Source organism: Saccoglossus kowalevskii, chromosome 3, assembly GCF_978046115.1.
Source record: "Saccoglossus kowalevskii chromosome 3, keSacKowa6.1, whole genome shotgun sequence".
NCBI lineage: Eukaryota > Metazoa > Hemichordata > Enteropneusta > Harrimaniidae > Saccoglossus > Saccoglossus kowalevskii.
The window spans coordinates 23,960,412-23,968,446 of NC_140643.1; positions in this window are offsets into that span (position 1 = coordinate 23,960,412).

Below are 8,035 nucleotides of genomic sequence, written 5' to 3' on the forward strand. Positions count from 1 at the left end.
CTTTTTAATTAACAGAAATATATTCATTAACTCATTTTATCCTATTGTATTAATTCACGTACTTGTACAAACAATTACTTGTAGTGTCGCTCGCTTGAGCCATATACCGACAATGTAGTTTTTTTCCAAGTCCGATGTTTAGTGGGACAGTCTAATTTCGGTAGACATAGTCCGACCAGAAATAGTCGAATCGGTCGAATGCTCCAGGAATGGTTGGCATTTCATACAAATACCCATTTCTGGAAAACTAAACGTTGTGTAACTAACCCACAGCGGCAAAGAGTGTTGACGATGTTGCCAATTTGGTTGACATCGGGGATGTCAGTTAATATTGGACGTGGAGAAGAAAGTTAGAAAATCAGCAAAATCAAATGCAAGCACTAAACACTACGCAAAATAATAAAGGAAAAGATGCATCGATGACTGAACATATAAAATATGTATTTTTTCAACTTTCTTTCATTTTAACTCACCTATTATCGCTGGTGACAGTGTTTTTGATTTGGGTGTGGTCGCATGTGTTGATAAAGTGGTCATCAAAACAGATGGTAACAGCATATCGGTAGATGTATTTGTTGATCGATCTAGAGTACAATGTAGAGCAACGAATTAATGTAAATTGAATTATAGATGCAATTAAATTAGACCCGATTAATGTACAGCTAGTCATACGGCTAGTATGAATGTAGAACTATTTAAAATTCTCCATTAGGAAACATGTATTTAAAACAGTAATGTGAACAACGGATATAGCATAGTAGAGAGGGATAAAATACTTCAGTTAAAAGTGTTTTAAATCGTAAACATGGTTGCTGTTCAGTGATTCATAAAATGCATACTGTATAAAACCCATGGCTATAATTGCCATGTCAATGTGCGAATTTGTTACCCACCTGACATAATATGTGTGTGTACTATCAGTGCAGTCAATGCTAAACTTGTCACACAAAAACAAGTAAGTAGAATGGATAATGCCTTCGATATTGCTTGTCTGTTGCAGTCACACTGCAATTCTATTTCTTCATCGTCCATTTCATCCATTGTAACTGTAACTTACATGCAGTGTGATGTAAGCAAGTAATCTGATTATTTTAATAAACACACACACTCTCTCTCTCGCTCTAAAAAAACAAGAACTGCTCCAGGGGTTTACATTGAGAAAGCCGATGAACAGCTGTCGATGTTCGAGCATGCGAATCAATTTATTCAAGCACAGTCCCTCTATCTATAGGGGGACTGTGATTCAAGTCAGGGATTTATTTGTATTTATAAATTTTTAGGGGTTGGCACTGAAATTAACATCTTTTACGCTTGTACATTACAAATTTAATCTGCATATTGCAACACCCTCCCAAATCCCCATTTCTTATTATAAAAAATCAAGCAGTGCGAGGTTTCTAGATTTCCAGAAATTGAGACACTTGCTCAAATTGTCCGTTACATTTACCAGATTTAATTTCAATGAAGCAATGAAGAGTTGTTTGAGAATAACACACCGATGATTTTAATCATGTCATTTGGTCATACAATACTCAACGATTTAGATTTGTTATGCTTACATTTACCTAAACTGTCGACATTCGGTCGTACCTAATATTAAACTGTTATTATTAATAAATATTGTGTATAAACGTAATAAGCGTGAAAATATTGCAAACGCCGGGACAGGAAGTATGGAGTGCCGTTAGGCACGACCGAATGTCCTGTGCTGCAATTCACTGGTAAGAGTTTTTACCAGAACCGGGTACTTTCATATGTAAATGAATAGTCGCGCAGTTGTCTAAAATTTTATCGTGGCCAATCGTGAAAAGGGTCAGGGGTCGCCAACGACTTACGCGGAGTTTGTTTTGACTGTACTATACGCGATCGCGACACTTTCCACGGCAGTTTTTGATATCATTACACAAACAAATCTTGACGAATACATTATAAAAGTGCTGAAACGTTTAGACTACTTTGCAAAGAATACACTATCACAAACTACACAGAGAGGTGATCGTCAGCGTGCCGCGTTGATATTCGCCTTGTAAAAAAGAACTCGTTTTGAAACCAGAGATCCCCAACTTTTAGTTGCCATTCTTCTAGAGTAAAATGCCTGCGACCTTTCCAATGACTCTCGCTTAGTTTGCTGAAATTTCTTCCTGAACTCATCCATGTTTTTATGCAGAGTCGACGCTCTCAGTCCACATTTTCTGCACGCATACGAACTGGCAAAATGTAGATCGATCGTCTCTGCCACAACAAATTCAATTTCTTCGCATGTCTTAGTTCTGTTGATACCGCGAAACAGTCTCTTCCAGTTTTCTATATTTGACTGCCACAAACAATGCACGTTGTTTTCTTGGTTCTCGGGACTAATGTCCCTCGCGTGAAATGGTCCGCATTTCCCACCAAACTCCTTTGGCGTTAGAATGTTTAGGAAACACAATCACATTAGGCCCGAGGACTGTCGACAGTCTAGTGAAATGCCTTATCTCACCTTAATGCAAAGCAAAGTATCCAGTACTAAAGCCTTTATTCATAACGCAGTTGGTAATATTTGTGTAAAGTGTTTCGATCCAATTTATAAAGTTCTTCTCAAATTGCCTCCAGTGCCCCGAATAAGAAATCCACTCCAAGGAGTCAAAGCCATTTTCAAAGCCGAGTGCCGGGAAGCACTAGAGTTGATTGACGTCTGGCGGGTTATGAATTTAGATAACCGGGACCTCACATGGAAGCGTTTTCGACCTGAAATTATCCAAAGTATTGCTGCATTGTGCTAATAGTACATGTGAACAAATGTAATCTCATTTAAAGTATTTCAAGACAATGCTTTTCATGATGATCAGAATGGAGTTAGTCAAAAATCCACCAAGATTAATTTTATTATTTGACACATGTTGAATTAGTTTTGAGCAGAACAAGTGACGGGAAACTAGGTAAATTATTTAATACTTTTCATCCAGGTTAATTGTGATGGCAAAGTAAAAATTAAAACTCTTGAGGATCAGGCGATGGCAACAGTGTGAACTGAGCGATTTGTCACCACTCCCAAAACTCAGTGCGTTATGAGTGAATGTCCAACAGATTGGCAAATTGACTGAATATGGCAGGTGGGGGCAAAAACGAGACAGAGTTTTAAAAAAAACACAAGAATATTCTAAGCTTCACCACAGACAACGGACCAAGGGATCATGGAGATTCCAACCATGACGATGGTGCATTGTTAGAAAGTAATGTGCGATCCATCTGATCCATAGAAAATCTGACAAAGATTGTCAAAGATGTGGCCAAATTAGTACAGAGAAATTTCGCGGGAAGTTGATTCACTGAAGGACGAGCTACAACTGCTTCATAAAAATACAAAATTAAAATATCAAGATGGCAAGATATTCACATGGGTACAACCCCAGCTTTTAAGGGCAGAGAAGGTTTTTTCTTCTTCAATATGTCTGCTCTGGGGGGTATTAAATTTACATTGCGTCTACAATAGGGGGCATGGTTTGCTAATGTGCTGCCAGCCCTAGGGGGCCTATTATTTTTTAGCAAGAATGCACATATAGAGTGCCACCCCGGGGTTTTATGGTATTGCGTACTGCTTGTAAACTTTTAAAGTGAACGATGTATGTTTGTATTACAGTGATTTATTCATCAAAGCTGCTACCAGTATAGTGGAAAAACGGCATATGGCGATTTTTGCTTTTCAGAGAGGGGCGGCGTTTTTCACTGCGCTCGGTGTTTTGTTTGGGACAATAATAATAACAATAACAATAATTATATTATTATTATTATTATTATTGTTATTGCGTTCGTATTCCTATTAGGATTTTGACTAAAATGCAATACAGATGTGAATGAAAAACAATTAAAGTGAGAATAAAAATACACAGTAAAAAAAAGTAGCAAATAAAAGTAGAAAAAATAATAATGGTAATGTAAATTAGATTGTGTTGGTGAATGTTTAGAATACTGATGCATGTACATGACCTTATCCTGAGATAGCTGAATATATTGTTTTCAGTTTTTTCTCTTGTTGTGAAACAGTTCTCTATGTATTTGATAACAGCTGATAAAGTTTTTTTCTATATATATATCTAACCTAAAAATCTGGTGGATGAGTATTCACAAAGAAGAAACGCCTTCAGATGGCCAGCTAACATTAATATCATTGTGATCCAGGAAACTCATAGTAGCCAAAAATAGTAAATATTGGGAGAGGAAAATTAAATAGAACATGATTCTTACAATTTTTAGAAATGTTGACTTTACTTAGATGAATAAAACTTGTACTACAGGCTGAAAGCAGAATTGCATACAACAAAGCAGTCATCCACCAGCCTAACACTACCACAATGAATCACTGGTACTGAACCATTAAAGCAGGTGATCTGTGATATGTGTCTGAACAAAACGTCCATACCTGCCTAAATACCCCCCCCCCTTCCATCAGTCTCAACTGGCATGCAGCAGACACGAGCAGTTAGCAGAAACAGATGAAGAAAGCTTCGAGAAAAAAATGAGGAATATCTCAGTTCTTCTCAGATTCTTCACAACAAACATATATGCCATTTACTCTTATGCTTTTCTACCATGCTGAAGTATGTATATATCCTTTTTCATAATATCTGCAATTACATATGATTTTGTATAGCTTGGATCCCTACACTGTCAGCTGCCGATATACCACGTAATTGCTAAAAGCGACACTGGTATTGTTTTAGAAACCACCCTTGTTGATAGCAATGTGAAGATACGCTTGATATTGTTTCAATACAAGCTTCACCCATGGGAATCCTGACAACGCCCATGATGGGTGTCCGTATGAGTGATATGGCACGACTACTGCAGTCGGCACATTGTCTCAGAGCATGATTGATTCGAGTACATTGAAACCCAATGACCTAAAGGTTATTATAGGAATACCACAGTGTACATGTACAGCCAACATCTGATGTCACCCACACATACTCCCAGCTGATAAAACCATTGCCATTACCCATTCCCATTACACTACTGAGCTGAGGGAGGCCACACAATAATTATTTGGTCTGTTTTTGATATTTTACCATTCATCAATCGTAAAGTTATTGGGTTGGTGGTCCTCCCTCAGTGAGGTATGTGAATTGGAATGTCCGCGCTTTGGCTATACTCTGGAAGTGTACATGTAATGTCGTTTCAGTAACTAAACACTAGAATATTCTTTCAACATATTTACAGTAATTTCATATTATTTAATTTATTAAAAAATGATATGGACCATGTCCGGGTTATATCCCCCCCCCCACAAATATATGAGCGTCCCCACTCAAATGCAGTCAAGAATTCTTGTTTTCGTGATCCTGTGTCTTGTCTAATGGTCCTCTTCGGCTCACCATGATTTGGTGCCATTGTCCCCCAAATTTCCATCGAATGCTCTTGAATTTTAACCCCTCTATACCTTGATCTCTATCTCTATTGAATCTCAGCCCCCGATAACCTAGTCTCTCCATTGAGTACCCTTGAATCTTGGCCCCTCAATCACCCTGTGTCTTCAGGTCACTCCTCTACTACCAGCTAAATTACACACTTGAATCTACTAATTAATACTAACATGAATGCAACTGTACATATGTATATAGTATATATCTCATCACATACAATCACCACTTACACACATACTGGTAATTCGTAAAAGCAACAAAGTGTACTTTCACACTAAATAAAGTCTCATTACAATATTACACAATGTTATAACCCACATCTCTAGGACCTAATTGCTTCCCTTCAAACCATCCTTTAGTCAATGAAATCAGATCATGCAATATCTTCCCTGCAAACCTTTTCTGCTGAGACCATTCATAGTGCTCAGGTGATTTCCGTTTCCGCTTGATCTCCTCACAGCTGGTACATCATCTCCAGTTATCACAGTCTCAGTTACAGTTACAACTTCAGCCCCAGAAATTGTCACATCCTCGTGTTAGGGGATTCTTTCTAGCTTAGTATTGGCCATGGTATCTCTAGAATTATCATCGGATGCCATTCCTTTGCTCTGCTCTTGCCCGATGATGATGTCACTTTCTCACTACCTTCACCACCTGAAGAACATGGCAAAGGAGTTTCAGTACCTCTTGACATGTCATTGGGGTTACTAATGTTCGTTTCTTTCCTCTGTATCAAATCATCACTCACTGTGACAGGCACTGCTATACTCTGACTCTACTTCCATATGCTCTGGTGCCTTCGTTTGCCACCAGTAAACAAGTTCTTCTTCACTCAAGGTGCCACTACTTGAACTTGTTCTGACATGTCGCTGTCTAGTTTTCATACAAGCGTTCCTGTCATTCTTTGTGTACGTCTTTCTCATGGGACGCTCAGGGTATAGTATCGTTAGTGCACTGCATGGTAAAAGTAAGTTCCAATGCAGCAATCGGGTAGCTCCCTCTCCTCTCTATGGCTTGACCTTGTACACAGGTAAATCAGGATTAACTCTCCATCACTAAATATGCCTCTTTCCACGTATCTGCTATTTAATGTCTACCTTGTATTCCAACATTTCGCATTTCGCTACTCCCTCCACTAGTAGAACCTTTTTAGCTTTCTTGTCATACCTCTAATTATTAGCCAGCCTCCTTGGTGGCCACTTAAAATGCCTCCTTCAGCCGAGCTTGCCACTTATTCACATAGTCATCAGATACCTCATCCTCACTCTCTCTCTCTCTTGGTTCTAGACCAAGGTATCTACGGGTATACATGGATGGTGCCCATACATCAAATAATATGGGAATTTGTCGGTGACATAATTCCTTGTGCAGTTATACGCATACACCATAGAACTCACATGTTACTTCCAATTTTCCTTCTCCTTATTTTCCAGTGTGTCGATCATATCCGTAAGTGTACGGTTGAATTGTTCACACTGATTTGATTGCGGATGATACATGGTAGTCCTAGTCTTTCTTACTCTCAGCTTCCTTCATAATTCAGCAATAACACATGATCTAAAGTTCCTGCCATGATCAGAGTGTATTCGTGCCGGGAACCCATAATGAAGTAGGAAATACTCAATCAGAGCATCAGCTGTTGTTCTTGCCTTCTGATCCTTGGTAGGTATATCGATAGCATACTGCATAAAGTGGTCGGTTATTATCACCACCCCTGGAGGATTCAAGTGTCAAATAATCTATACATACAAGGTCAAATGGCTGGGTAGACATAAGATGTCCTAGAGGTGCTCTAACTCTGCCCTCGTCTCGTACAATGTTCACAGCTTGTAACCTTTTGTTGGATATCAACCATCATTTTGGGCCAGTAAAACCTTGTGCGTAATAAGTCAGTATGCTCAATCCCAGGATGACCCATATCATTATGCAATGCTTCCATGGCTGTGCCACGATAAACAGCAGGCAATTTCAGTTGAAAGTATTCATCACCATGGGGTCAACTCGTTGTCGATGCAGAACACCATTCCGATAGCACAAGTTGTCCCATTCTCGTAGGGCTGAGTCATCCTGTCCTCATTACCTCGTTCTCGCTGAGTAGGTTTTCTCTCTCTGTTCAGATACCAACAGTCTCTCCCTATCACTGGGTCTCCTCTTTGCGCAGTCTTCCATTCCTCTGCTACTTTGGCAGGTGCGGATGCTTGATCAGATCACTTGTTTATGTCTTCACAAGCCTGTGCCATGGGGCTTGGTGGCATTCCCAACACTTCGGCTACAGACAAAGCAGTCACCCGCTGACTATGACTGATAGCACTGACAGTCTGCTGATTCATTTCCTTCCTCTCACTGGTGGCAACCTATTCGATCAGTGGGGTTGTCCTTCATTGTCCATGGAATATCCTTGATTTGGTCTTCGCGATATTTCGTCAGCATCACTGTTAAATTTCCTCGGTTTGTATCACAGTCCTACAATTGTAAGTTTTTGGAGTAAAAATTAGAAAATTGGGCATAGCTCACGCACTAGGCCTGTCATGTTAAATACATATTAACACAGCAATAATCAATGTAAACAACAACAACAACAATAACAACCTAACATGGCTGCCCCCAGTTATTTACACACTGAATGCAGGACAAGT